This window comes from Chelonia mydas, chromosome 6, assembly GCF_015237465.2.
Source record: "Chelonia mydas isolate rCheMyd1 chromosome 6, rCheMyd1.pri.v2, whole genome shotgun sequence".
NCBI classification, from domain to species: Eukaryota; Metazoa; Chordata; order Testudines; family Cheloniidae; genus Chelonia; species Chelonia mydas.
Genome location: NC_051246.2, coordinates 124956607 through 124972181, shown reverse-complemented (window position 1 = coordinate 124972181; position 15575 = coordinate 124956607).

The window sequence follows — 15575 nt, the reverse complement described above, 5'->3', positions numbered from 1 at the left end:
TAGATTCAGCATCACAAACACAGGTTTCATCATGGGCAGAGGCAGGGCGAGGAACAAAACCAGAGACCAGGTTGCACAGCTCTGCTGAGTGCTTCTGCCTGCAATGGGGGACAGGTTTGTTGAGTTGGCAAACCCCGTACCTTGCAAAGAGCTCCGTGGAGGAGAGATGACGGTTTTGCATTGTTCTCCAAATTATTTTAAATGGCAGCTTAAAAGGCTTTTAAGGTTTTTATTCCAAGCGGAAGTATTAACTGGAACTGCCAGGGGCAGTTAGCTTGAGAAAAGCAATACCGTACATCTTAAATTGAGTAGGAACTTTTTATGACCCAAATTCTTCATTTATTATACCCAGATGGTGGAAGCGCACTGCTGTCTCAAGTGCCCAGAAAGGAGAGATAGGACAGGCCCTGCTGGCTTGAAGACAAATGAGGCTAGGCCAGAGTTTTCTAATAGGGAAAGTTACTTACCATGTCATTCTTCAGGTTTCTCACTCTCGGGTCTCAGCGCCTTAGTGGGAGACTGGTAGAACTCCCCCGGCTCTGATGGAATTTGGACCCTGGAGGGCAGCAGTAGCGGGGCTGAGCATGAACCGTGTCCCCTGTGGCCATTTCACACCACTCCCTGCTAACTGCAAATGCTGCCATCTGAATGGCCCAGTAGGCTTCCTTTTCATTGCAGTTGGCAAGTGAACGAGCACCTGACAGCAAATTGTGCTTCACCAGCCGTTGCTTCAGCATTCCAGTGACATCCACCAGGCCTCCTTTACCCTGCCTGGTAGGACTAGATTGAAGCCTATCTGCTCCCATGTGCTCAAAGACACGCAGAGTTGGCGGTCAATGGCGTGGATGCAATTCCTGGCTGAAAATCAAGCTCACTCTATCTTTAACTCTTATTTCTGAGACCGTTATCATGTGCACATTGCACAACCTCGGCTCTCATTCAATAATCAGCTTGCAAAGCTGATTCCAAACGCCTGCTTACTGGGCACTTGTGTTTAGCAATTAAGTGGGAGTGGAGGGGTTAACAACTAACTGCAAAAACCATCAAAAGCAAAGAACCAAGTAGGAGGCAGCATGGTCTATAAGGCACTAACCTAGAAAACAAGAGACCCGGGTCACTCTGCCACTAATCTGCTGTATGATCTTTGGCAAATCTCTGTCTCATCTATAAATACTGTAAACTGTTTACAATGACTGTCTCTCATTATGTGTTTGTACAGAACCTAGCACAACGGGGCCCTGATCTCAGTTAATCTCTAGGCACTGCAGTAACACAAACAATCCATGGAAGTAGCATCAGTAAAAGGGAGCAGTCCATGGAAAAGTATTCCCAGAGCATGGAGATCAATATATTGGGCCCAATTCATCTCATAATTGAGTTACATTGGAGAGGAGTCTGGCCTGTTGTGTCCTAGATGTTGTGGAGCAGTGTTATGGGGTGCTCTACTCACTGCTAGGATGGTGCCTCCCCCTGGTGGTTCTGGGGATTAGCTCTGCGAGGCTGATGCCCCTTCCTGCGGTTGCACTCCATCTCTCTGTCTCAGTCTCTCAGTCTTCAGCCCCTTTTTCGCTCCAGGAGCTGCTTTGGCCCTCTGGCCAGGTCACTGCACTCGTTTTCCCCTTCCAGGGTATCAAAGTCTTTCTTCAGCAGTCTGAGGTAGGCTTCCCCATTCACAGCCTCATTGCTACTTCCCCAATGCCTGGCAGGCGAACCCGGGCCCACCCTCTACTATGGATTCCAGCTCAGGGACTCTCTAGACATCAGCCAAAGTCTGTGTCCTTCTATACCTTACCGCTTTTCCCTACCATCTGTCACTACCCTCTCCCTCTCGGTTTGCCAGCTTCACCACTCCCTCCTCCCAGGGAGTGACTGCAGGTTTTCCCAGCCACCCCTTCTGCTGCCAATTTCCTGTCTTTATAGACCCAGCCCAGCTCCTTTCTCCTCCGCTGGACTCCCTCACCCTGTCAGGGGATTACTTAGCCCCCTGAGTCCCCTTAGATGTGATCGGTCTGGCTAATTAGCTCCCTTCTTAATCAACATTAACTCTTCAGGGGAAATATGGGGTGAACACCACCCTCACCTCAGGTGAAACAAAGTGACTGAAAAATCCTTTCAATCTGGGGACTATAGCAATCAAAGCCAAGCACTTGAGCTGGAAAAGGAGTAATTTTGAGGCGATCATCATTTTTCTAGGCGCTTTATCATGCGTCCAGTAAAATCAACAGCAAAGCACCTGTTGACTTCGGCTGCAGCAAAACAATGTCCGACATTTAAACACTGTTATAGGGCATTCAGGTTACTGTACTTGAAAGCAGTTTAATCTCAACATATGCTTAGCGGTGTGGAGATGCTCATGTGATGAGTGAAATAGCAATTAACAAATTAAAGGAGCAAAAGTAGCAATAACTTGATTTACAGGTAAATGGTCATTTTAACAACTTGGGTAATGGGGGTTTCATGGGTGCTTCTGTAGCACGACCTAGCTGGGAGAATGGAATATCGGAGGAGACGTAAATGGAGCTGAACTGTCAGGAGGTGAGTTTGCACAGAACCAATGGCTGGAAGCGGAAGCCGGACAAATTCAAATTGGGAATGAGGCACAGTTTAACAGTGAGGGCAACTGACTGCTGGAACAAACTTGATGTCTTCAAGTTGCGACTGGATGCCTTTCTGGACAATACGCTTTAGCTAAACATAATTTATTGGGCTCAACACAGGAGCAACAGAGCTAAATTTGTTGGCCTGTGATATACAGGTCAGACGAGATCATCTAATGCAGAGGTAGCCAATTATTTTTTGTCAAGGTCCACGTTTCTTGGGTCAAGATATAGTCAAGGTCCAGACTCCAGAGAAGAAGAAAAGAAGAAGAAGAAGAAGAAGAAGAAGACGAATGATAATAAATAAATACAAAGATTTTGGTGTCCATTCAAAAGTGTCTGGCTGGACTGGATTTGGCCCGTGGTCTGCCTATTGACTACCCCTGGTCTAATGGTTCCTTCCAGCCATAAAGTCTATGAACATTAAAAGTATGAATGTTGAAAACCTTAAGATGCTTGGCACCGTCCCCCTCTTGAGCTATGATCTTATCAGATCTCACAAGCCAAGCAGCGCTGGAATTGACTGTTTACCTAACACGGATGGGGGCCCCCCAGAAATACTACAGGGAGTAGGGCTGATGATTCAATAGTTGGCAGCCTTCCTTCTCAGTCAGTGCCGAACCAAGGCAGTGTGTAGGGAAGGGAAGCACACTGCTCTTTGAAATGCCCTCTGTGAGATGAGATGTAAAATCACAGACTTCTCAACCACTTGGTCATTAAAGATCCTTGGGCATATGTCACCTAGCAAGAGGCCTTATTCACTCACAGCAGCGTCAATCCAAAGCAGTTCCCCTGAAGACGACGGATTTCAACCGTCCAGAGGGAATCTTAGAGACAGGAGAATCCAGCTGCTTGTTGGGTAACTGTTGTTCTGACCAGTAGAACTAGCCAGAGAAAGGTATTTTTCATGAAAAATTTTTCAAGAAATGAAAGTTTTCTGGGGGGAGGAGTTTGAACATTTCTGCAGATTTTTTTAACAGAAAACAATTTTTTAACAAAAAAACCCCCACATTTAAAATATTCAGTTTAAAACCCCGCAGCAAATTTTGAAGAAAAAAAATCCATGAAAAATTTTGTTCCTGAGTGGGGGCGGGGGGCTTTTGAACCAAAAAATAGTCTTGCATGAACATTTTTGACCAGTTCTACTGATCATATTCCAGGCTGGCTAATTATACTCTATCTAAATTGCCCCTGCAGTTTCAACTGGATAAAACATTTCTCCTTTTCTATTTTAACTCTTGTGTAGTGATGAACAGGTGATGCATTCCACCCCAGAAAGCACTGCATTTCCATGCTACACTGTCCCCTGTATTGAAAACTTTCACAAGGCCATAGAGTTCCTTTAGAGAAGAAAGATCTATATAAATATATTTATTATTAAGTTAGTAAATTAAAAAAGCCAGTGAAGTGTTCAGCCATCCTCTCCCAGGAATACATTTATTATACAATAAGCACAATAACTCCCTGTGTTGCGTGAAGAAGGTTCCCTTTAATCATTGGCCATGGGCCAAGTTCTGAACTCCTGATTACTTCTCACTCTGGCAAATTTGCACGGAATCAGTGGATCAAACCTGATCTCCTCATTCAAATTTAACTCAGTCCTTACTTAGGCAAATTTCCATTGACTGAAAACTAGGTAAGGGCTTCTGGATTTGGCCTCATAATTGCAAAATAGATTCTATAGCAGCAGCATGATATTGCTGTAATGGTCAATTTTGATGTTGAGTACGTTTGCAAATAGTTTTTAAAAGGGTACTAAGTGATGAAGAGATGTTTTAAGTGGACCTGACTGAAAACAAAAAAGGGTAGGTAGGTTTATGAAACATTTCAGAATTGACATTTTTCATTTTGTTTGGAATTTTCCCTGGAATTTTTTGTATTGGAAAAAGCTTGGAAGAAGGGGGAAAAGGCGAATTAAACAAGTCAGAGAGTTTCCCACCACCCCACCACCAAAATAATAATAATAATAATTAATAATTAATGAGGTATTTCTCTCTCTTTATATATATGAAGAGAGAGAAATATCTCATTAATTATGTCTATGTATATCTGTAACATACATAACGATGCATGTCTGTAACATGCTTATAACTAGAGCCTAATGAAAGCTTTTTTCGGATGGAAAATGCCTTTTTGCCAAAAACAAATCTTTGCAAAAAATTATATATATTTGCAAAAAGGCATTTTCCATCTGAAAAAAGCTTTCAATTGGCTCTAGTTATAAGCATGTTACAGACATGCATCGCATATGAGAGAGACAAGGTGGGTGAGGTAATAGCTTTTATTGGACCAACTTCTGTTGGTGAAAGAGACACGCTTCGAAAGCTGGTCTCTTTCACCAACAGAAGTTAGTCCAATAAAAGCTGTTACCTCACCCACCTTGTCTCGCTACTATCCTGGGACAAACACGGCTACAGCGACACTGCAGACATGAGTAGTATATATCATAGATGGCTATAAGCATAATGGTATTGGATTTAAGCAAGCCTATAATGAGCAACCATTTTTAAAACATCTGTTAATCATTTATTGAAACTTTATGAGCTTTTTATAAATGTACCCTTAATATAAAATGTGACCCAGGTAACTATACCCGGGCCTTCCCTTTCGTGTTCCTCACTGGTGTCTTGCGGGTTACTGTTCCGTGCTCCTGCTCATTCTACTGGGAAATAAAACTCCCTGGGGTTAAAGTAAATTAACAGTGTCTAGGATGGTCTTTATTGTCGTTTCTCTGAGTCCTCTAAAAGCACCACAGATATTACCCATAGATTAGGTTTGCAGTTTAAAGCTTTCCTAAGTCAGGATGAAATGTTTCAGCGTCTGTTGGTGGGATATATAAGGGGATCTGGGGTCATTAGCACTTAGCAGTAAGTGAGGGCAGTGGAAATCCCTCGCAGCTACCGAAAGTGAGGCCCGAAGAAAGAGCTTTTTAGCACCGCCTTTTCTTTCTCTCCACCGTTAGCAGCACCTGGTGGTAACAACCAGGGTTTTACAGCAAATGGCCCCCCTAGTGCTTAATCTGGTTCGAGCTGCGTGATTTGACCTTTGTTCTGCTGGAGATTTTTTTTTTTCTTTGCAGAATTTTAAAAAAGAGGCTTTGGTTGTACATATGGTCTATGTCATGGGCCAGATCCTCAGCGGGTAAAAATCAGCATAGCGCCACTGAAATCAACTCAGCTTTGCTGAATTACTGCCGATGTGCATCTGGACCTACATCTCTCACATCAACAAACCCAATATATTATAATGTACCATTAGAAATCACAGCATGACTGATTCATTGCCAACCACTAGACTATCCGAATCAGGATGAATATATGGATGAAAAACCCTCCCTACTTTAATCAGATTTTGCTGTGATCGTTCATGGGTTTGGTTTCCCTGATGTTTTCCTTTACCCATCTCTTTTCCCTTAAAGTTTGTATTTTGCAGGGAGTGCAGGCTACATGGAACAATGACAACCCCACTGCCCCGCTCCAAAAGCGGATGGTGCTGGCCTCCTTTGAGAGAAGCTCATTGCAAAATGATTGGCCACATTTTCCTTTCGCTTACACCACTGCAAGCCCATTGAGAAGAGCATCTGGCCTTGTGTTATTAATGGTCTTAAGTTGCAGTGGGGGAGGTCTAGGTTGGATATTAGGAAACACTATTTCACTAGGAATTGTAGTGATGATTTAGTTGGTGTTGGTCCTGCTTTGAGCAGGGGATTAGACTAGATGACCTCTTGGACCTCTCTTCCAACCCTAATATTCTATGATTCTATGGACATGTGAAGACAGGTGGGACTAAGACAGAAGTAGCACCTATGCAGCAGGACAAGAAAAGACAAGGGAAGTTATGGTCTTATGCTGATTTTACTCCTTGCACCATAGTCACATCCTCTGGCTCAGCAAACTCAGTGGACACTAATAGGGTTTCCAGTCTGGATTTCTAGCCAGCTACAGAAGGAGTATCACCATAAACTGACAGTGACTTCTTAGGTTGAGAGGAATCAGCCTTCCTCATATGCTGAGGATCCAGATGTTTTTCATTAACTGGTGCACACATGGATACAAATGTCCTCTTGACCTCCACTTGATACAGAAGGGATTACCTTACAGTTTGCCTTGTCCGTAATGGCTTTGGTGATGACCATTGTGGCCAGACTCACTTTGCTGTATCCGTCTTGTGAGTCACTACCAGGGATACTTTGCATAAGCACAGGCCACCTCTCGGAGAAGGTATATGTGCTCTGTGCTTAGTTGAGTACAACTGCTAGTGGACTTCATGATTCCCCTGACTAGAGAACAAAAGGAACTTTCCACATTGACTTCACTGGTAAAAATTGCCTTGCAGGATAGCAGCGCGACCCACAAAGGCGGTATTTTGTTTAACACAGAGACTAAAGTACTAAAACAGGATTTACACCATTCTAGAATAAAAGCTGACCTTCTGGGGAATTATCACTTATTTTTTCTCGCATTGTCTCCTCCTATGATCTACTCATCTGTGCTCTCTGCTTTCATCTATGTGAGCTGCTTGCACTGAATATGTCCCCCTTAGGCAACTGAATCCATCTCTATTCAAGTTTGCAGGATTGGAGCCGCATTACGCTATCTAGGTCTATTAATATATAATTTCTATTCCACTACCATGTTGCCTATCCCTGTTTTTGTGCCATTTCAGATCATATTAAGAGAACAGGTTTTCTTTATAGAGTGGAAGACTCAGAGTATTAACAAAGTACAAAATACAGTAGTTCTTCCTCACGAAGGAAGACTTCTTTTCACACAAGAGGAGAATTTTAAAACTACTGATTTACGAAGCAATAACAATTGCTTTTTTTATGCACAAGGGGCCAGCTGGTGAGAACTGGCATATTTCCACCGAAGTCACTTACACCAGCTAGGATCTGGCCCATGAGGTTACTTATATTGGGCCCAATTCTGCTCTTATTTGCACAAGAGTAAATCTGGAGTAACTTTGGTTGAGTCTACATCTGGATTTACACCAATGTAAGTTAGGGCAGTGTAGCATATAGCAGTGGTTTTCAAAGTTCGGATCCTGGGTCGTGGAATGCAAGGCACTGGGTCGCCTTGCTCAGCATCCAGGGACCCTGCCATTCAGCCAGTAAAAACTAGCAGTTCCTACCTGTTTTGACACCATGCTGCACCCCGGAAGTGGCCAGCATCAGGTCCGGCTTATAGGCAGGTGGGCCATAGGGCTCCATGGACTGCCCCCGCCCCAAGCACCAGCTCTGCACTCCCATTGGCCGGGAATTGGCCAATGAGAGTGGGGGGTGGGGGCGGTGCCTGTGGGTGAGAGCCGCACAGAGCCGCATGTGCTCCTCCATCCAGGAGCCGGACCTGCTGGCCACTTCCAGGGCGCAGCACGGCCTGCAGTGCCAGGACAGGTGGGAAGCCTGCCTCTGCACCCCAGCTGCACTGCTGACCAGGAGCCACCAGAGGTAAGCCTGCACCACAACCCCCTCATCCCCGCCTCATCCCAGAGCCGGCACCCCCAGGCCAGAGCCCTGACCTCCTCCCGCACCCCAACCCTCTGCCCTATCCCTGAGAGCCCCCAAATCCAGATCCCCTTCCTGCACCTCAAATCCCTCATCCCAGCCCCACCCCAGAGCCTGCACCCCCAGTCTAGAGCCCTGATCCCCTCCCACGCCCTGAACCCCTCATTCTCGGCCCCCACCCCAGAGCCCTCATCTCAACCCTCTGCCCCAGCCCCCTCCTGCACCACAAACCCCTCATCCCCAGCTCCACTGGGTCACGGGCATCAACAATTTTCTTCAAGTGGGTCGCCAGGAAAAAAAAAATTGAAAACCACTGGCATATAGGACTTGGGCAGTGTCCTTTTAAATAGTACGGGAGCCTCTGTCTTCTAATGCAGAAGCCACCAGAAGTCTAACAGAGCAGAAGCATACATATTAATATCTGAATGATGTATAGATAGCAAAGACACAACCAGCAGGATCTGGCCAACTGCATGTACTGTATTTATGGTGTGTTTGTATAGGGCGGGAGAGAAAGAGACTCCTCTTGTGGCATGTGAGACACAGGGAGAGTGCGGTGATGAAATAATTCACTTCTCAGGCCATTTACCGAGAGTCATCCTTTTTCCTGCAATTCTAGAAGAGAAATTTCGTAGCAGAGACCAGCCCTCCTTGAATCTCTAGATAACACAGGTGATATGTTGTTTATTTCTTTTCTCTGAAGTCCCTGCTCTACATTGTAAATAGTCATTTGTTCCTCTCCCAGAGGCTGATACATGGTCTCACCAGTAGGAAATGTATCATCCTCCAATAAAACCAAATCCTTGGTGGTGATGATGATGATTTATTGATCTTGGCTCTCTCGCTTGCACAGATGGAAATAGAAGCTGGCAGTTAGCTCATGTCTTGCAGCCCAGCCTAGGCAAGTGTGTTTACTGCTGGCTGCTTTCTACAGAGGGGATCTGCTGTTCAGGGGAATTTTTCAAGCACTGCTGCCATATTAATCTAAACTTGAATCAATGTTGATTAAATTCAAATGCATTTGTAGGGGCCCTGCTTCCTAGTGCCATGCTACCTACAGGATAGCAACATGCAGGCAGAGACTAATCATTTAGTAAACACATATATTAAGAACCTCTCCAGCCAACCTAAACAAACAATAAAACGCAGCGTGCATGGCAGTGACCCATGGAAACTTCCTGGGTCCAAGGGGCTCTGCAGCTGGAGAGGCTGTCATTGCTAGCAGATGCCTATGGCTACTCCCTGCCCACTCTCCACCCACTCTGATCACCATATAAAGCAATCAGACACTGGGGGACGCAGCAGGCATCCCTCAAAGGACCTAATGCGGGGGGGGGGGGGGGTAAACCAGTTTTCTGACAGGGTTAAGAGAACCACCTGGAGTCCAGGTAACCTGGCAATGACCACACAGCAGACTTTGATCTGTTTTACACAGTGTAAAACAGGTGTCACTCCACTTAAATCACAGTCCAATTGAGATTAGAACCTGGCCCAGTAAATCTGTCTGTCTGATTAAATTAGGACCCAAGGCCTAGATTTTCAAAAGTGATACTTTGCACGCCAAACTCGAGGCGCCTGAAAGAGGCCTGGTTCTCAGAGGGTGGGTGACTCAACACATTCTGAAAATCAGGCCTTTTTACGGGGTCTCAAGTTTGGCCCCCAAACTCACAAGTCACTTATGAAAACAAAGGCCCAAGATTCTCCTGGATCTACATTGGAATGGGTAGAGTGAGTTAGATAAAATAAGAACTGTCTTGAACCTTTGCCTTGTCCGCATATTGCTCCTTGGCTCAATCTCTTAGCTGGTTTGGAAAAGTTTAGTTCATTTTAATGACAGGTTTCAGAGTAACAGCCATGTTAGTCTGTATTTGCAAAAAGAAAAGGAGGACTTGTGGCACCTTAGAGACTAACCAATTTATTTGAGCATAAGCTTTCATGAGCTACAGCTCACTTCATCGGATGCATACTGTGGAAAGTACAGAAGACGTTTTTATACACACAAACCATGAAAAAATGGGTGTTTACCACTACAAAAGATTTTCTCTCTCCCCACCCCATTCTCCTGCTGGTAATAGCTTATCTAAAGTGATCACTCTCCTTACAATGTGTATGATAATCAAGGTGGGCCATTTCCAGCACAAATCCAGGTTTTCTCCCCACCCCCCCACAAACCCACTCTCCTGTTGGTAATAGCTTATTTAAAGTGATCACTCTCCTTACAATGTGTATGATAATCAAGGTGGGCCATTTCCAGCACAAATCCAGGGTTTAACAAGAACGTCGGGGGGGGGGGTAGGAAAAAACAAGGGGAAATAGGTTACCTTGCATAATGACTTAGCCACTCCTAGTCTCTATTCAAGCCTAAGTTAATCGTATCCAATTTGCAAATGAATTCCAATTCAACAGTCTCTTGCTGGAGTCTGGATTTGAAGTTTTTCTGTTGTAATATCGCAACTTTCATGTCAGTAATCGCGTGACCAGAGAGATTGAAGTGTTCTCCAACTGGTTTATGAATGTTATAATTCTTGACATCTGATTTGTGTCCATTTATTCTTTTACGTAGAAACTGTCCGGTTTGGCCAATGTACATGGCAGAGGGGCATTGCTGGCACATGATGGCATATATCACATTGGTGGATGTGCAGGTGAACGAGCCTCTGATAGTGTGGCTGATGTTATTAGGCCCTGTGATGGTGTCCCCTGAATAGATATGTGGGCACAGTTGGCAACGGGCTTTGTTGCAAGGATAGGTTCCTGGGTTAGTGGTTCTGTTGTGTGGTATGTGGTTGCTGGTGAGTATTTGCTTCAGGTTGGGGGGCTGTCTGTAGGCAAGGACTGGCCTGTCTCCCAAGATTTGTCAGAGTGTTGGGTCATCCTTCAGGATAGGTTGTAGATCCTTAATAATGCGTTGGAGGGGTTTTAGTTGGGGCTGAAGGTGACGGCTAGTGGCGTTCTGTTATTTTCTTTGTTAGGCCTGTCCTGTAGTAGGTGACTTCTGGGAACTCTTCTGGCTCTATCAATCTGTTTCTTCACTTCCTCAGGTGGGTATTGTAATTGTAAGAATGCTTGATAGAGATCTTGTAGGCGTTTGTCTCTGTCTGAGGGGTTGAAGCAAATGCGGTTGTATCGCAGAGCTTGGCTGTAGACAATGGATCGTGTGGTGTGGTCAGGGTGAAAGCTGGAGGCATGTAGGTAGGAATAACGGTCAGTAGGTTTCCGGTATAGGGTGGTGTTTATGTGACCATCGTTTATTAGCACTGTAGTGTCCAGGAAGTGGATCTCTTGTGTGGACTGGACCAGGCTGAGGTTGATGGTGGGATGGAAATTGTTGAAATCATGGTGGAATTCCTCAAGGGCTTCTTTTCCATGGGTCCAGATGATGAAGATGTCATCAATATAGCACAAGTAGAGTAGGGGCGTTAGGGGACGAGAGCTGAGGAAGCGTTGTTCTAAGTCAGCCATAAAAATGTTGGCATACTGTGGGGCCATGAGGGTACCCATAGCAGTGCCGCTGATTTGAAGGTATACATTGTCCCCAAATGTAAAGCTTTTGTAGTGGTAAACACCCATTTTTTCATGGTTTGTGTGTATAAAAAGATCTTCTGTACTTTCCACAGTATGCATCCGATGAAGTGAGCTGTAGCTCACGAAAGCTTATGCTCAAATAAATTGGTTAGTCTCTAAGATGCCACAAATACTCCTTTTCTTTTTGCGAATACAGACTAAGACGGCTGTTACTCTGAAACTTGTTTGTCTTAGCGATTGGCTGAACAAGAAGTAGGTAAATAGTGGGGTCCCCCAGGGATCTGTACTGGGCCCAGTCCTATTTAACATATTCATAAACAATCTGGAAAAAGGGGTAAACAGTGAAGTGGCAAAATTTGCAGATGATACAAAACTACTCAAGATAGTTAAGTCCCAGGCAGACTGCGAAGAGCTACAAAAGGATCTCACAAAACTGGGTGACTGGGCAACAAAATGGCAGATGAAATTTAATGTTGATAAATGCAAAGTAATGCACATTGGAAAACATAATCCCAGCTATACATATTGTGACGGGGCAAGACCAGATGGCTATAGAAAACTAATGGGAGACAGATATATTAGCTCCAGGCTAAACAAATCCCTAGTACCAGGATAAGTTAAATGGCAGCTGCTACAGGTCAATTAAGATACCTGGGGCCAATTAAGAACTTTCCAGAAGGCAGGGAGAACGCTAGGTTGATTGGGACACCTGAAGCCAATCAGGGGCTGGCTGAAACTAGTTAAAAGCCTCCCATTTAGTCAGGTGGTGCGGATGTCAGGAGCTGTGGGAGGAAGTTGTGCTGTTGGAGAGACTGAGCAGTACACACCATGTCAGACAGAAGGAAGGAGGCCCTGAGGTAAGGGTGAAGTGGAGCTTGAGGAAGTGGGGGCTGCTGTGCAGAAGTAGCCCAGGGAATTGTACATGTCATGTTTCTAAAAGGTCAGCTACCATAGTTGATACTATTAGGGTCCCTGGGCTGGAGCCCGGAGTAGAGGGTGGGCCCGGGCTCCCCTTTTTGCCCCCCCCAATTAATCACTGAGAATGGGAGACAACAGAGACTGTGCAAGGGAGGATAGCTTCTCCTCACCTCCCTCACTGGCTTATGATGAAAATGGCTCAGTAGACTGTGACCCTTGACTCTAGAGAGAGAAGGGTTACATGAAGGGTCACAGTGAGCCTCTGAGGCTAGTGAAATCTGCTAGGAAACCAGGACGCATGGGGGCAAGGACAGAGCTTTGTCACAATATACAATGATGGAGTCTAAATTAGCTGTTGACACTCAAGAAAGGGATCTTGGAGTCATTGTGGATAATTCTCAGAAAACATCCATTCAATGTGCAGCGGCAGTCAAAAAAGAGAACAGAATGTTGGGAATCATCAAGAAAAGGATCTATAATAAGACAGAAAATATTATATTGCCTCTATATAAATCCATGGTATGCCCACACCTTGAATACTGCGTGCAGATGTGGTCACCCCATCTCAAAAAAGATATACTGGAATTGGAAAAGGTTTAGAAAAGGGCAACAAAAATTATTAGTGGTATAGAACAGCTTCCGTATGAGGAGAGATTAATAAGACTGGGACTTTTCAGCTTGAAAAAGAGGTGTCTAACGGGGGATATGATAGAGGTCTATAAAATCATGAGTGGTATAGAGAAAGTAAATAAGGAAGTGTTATTATATCCTCATAATACAAGAACAAGGAGCCACCAAATGAAATGAATAGGTGGCTGGTTTAAAACAAACACAAGAAAGTATTTTTTCACGCAACGCACTGTCAACCTCTGGAACTCCTTGCCAGAGGGCATTGTGAAGGCCAATACTATAACGGGGTTCAAAAGGGAGCTAGATAGATTCATGGAAGATAGGTCCATCAATGGCTATTAGCCAGGATGGGCAGGGATGGTGTCCCTAGCCTCTGTTTGCCAGAAGCTGGGATTGGGTGACAGGGCATGGATCACTTGATGATAACCTGTCTGTTCATTCCCTTTGAGGCACCTGGCACTGGCCACTGTCGGAAGACAGGATACTGGGCTTGATGGACCTTTGGTCTGACCCAATATGGCCGTTCTTATGTTCTTATGACTGAGTGGGCTTGTAGGATCTGAAGTTTTACATTGTTTTGTTTTTGAGTGCAGTTATGTAACAAAAAAAATTCTACATTTGTAATTTGCACTCTCACGACAAAGAGATTGCACTTGTATGAGGTGAATTGAAAAATAATTCATATTTATATTAGAATAAAAAATAATACACACTTTGATTTCAATTACAACACAGAATACAATATATACGAAAATGTAGAAAAACATCCAAAATATTTAATACATTTCAATTGGTATTCTATTGTTTAACAGTGCGATTAAAACTGCGATTAACTGTGAATAATTTTTGTAATCGCGATTATTCTTTTTGAGTTAATTGTGAGTTAACTGCAATTAATCGACAGCCCTAATCCTAATCTAATGTAATCATAGTCAGAACATTTCAATTTTATTGCAACAAAATGTTTAGACTGTTCCAAAACAAAATATTTCGAAATATTTCATTTTACAGGAAATTCCAGATTTTAATGTTTTGTTCTGATTTGGAAGGAAAGCAAATTTCAAAATCTTGGACTTTCCCATGGGATGGAAATTCCAAGCTCTAACATCCAGTGGTCTGTACAATCTCTCAGCAGTGTTCATCTCTTACGACCGTAGCTATTTGAATACCACAGGCACTGACTTTCATTTCTCTGGGAGGGTGCTCCATGCCCGCTCCGTCCCAAGGCCCCAGCCCCACTCTGCCCCTTCCCCTGAGGCCTCACCCTTGTTCTGCCTCTTCCTGACCCCGCTCTGCCTCCTCCCCTCCAGTGCCACACGCTCACTCTGCCTCTTCCCACCTCTGCTCCACTCCCTCCGCCCAGCGCCTTCTGCCTGCCATTGAACAGCTGATCAGTGGGGGCCGTTAAACAGCTGATCGGCGGGTGGCTGGTGGGTGCTGAGCACCCACTATTTTTTTCCTGTAGGTTTCCCAGCCCCGGAGCACCCACGGAGTCGGCGCCCCTGCTCTGTGGTATCCCAGCACCGATCTTCCTTTCCGCTCTCCGGGCTGTGGTTCTTTCTCTCCCCAACCCCCGACAATTGGGAAGCCTTTCCCATTGGCGTGCACTTTCTTGATTGGCCCACACGTCCTGTGACCGCTCTTGTCTTTTCCTGAGCCCCTTGAGTCCTTGGTTCTTTCCTGATGACCAATGAGGGAAAGGCAGGTGCTACACATACCAATGCAAACCACTGTTGGTTAGTCTTCCCTGCATCTCAGATCAGTCCAGCTTCACTTCCTGTCACTCCTGATTCTGGCCATTTGGTCTTGGCCTTATAAACCGGCTTTCATCACCCAATTAGAAACAAAGCAACCCCCTGCTACTTGTTATATTTGGCAGCGTGAGCACACACAAACCCTCATCTCTGGAGCTCCCATTGGGTAAGCACGTGCTCCGGATGGGAGGTTTGGCAGGCCAGTCCTTCAACAGTGTTTCCTTTCTGCTTTTAACTGCCTCCAATGGTCACTGCTGATCAGTAACTCAGTGACTCATTAAAAACACGAACAATGGCTGCATTTGTTCTATCAGCGTGGCCACCTGTTGATCCCAGACATTTATAGCTGAACTGGTTTAATCCTACAGAACAGCTAACATCAGTCAAGTCCCTTTGTGTCTGATAGCGCGTGTTCTAAGAGGAGGAGCGGGCTGTGGGATTTCGTTGGTGCTTTCGTCCTGGTTCGTTCAGCGGGCAAGGCTGCAGAACGCGGGCTTGACAACTGTGCGCACTTCGACACGTCTCTCTCTAATGGATGGGAAACCGCTCAGGAGCTGCGTGACCAGAGCCGTTCGAAATTTGCAAAAATAAACAGTGTGAGGGCATTTTTCTGAATTTTGGACGATCTGAGCAAGCCAGAGCTAGCTC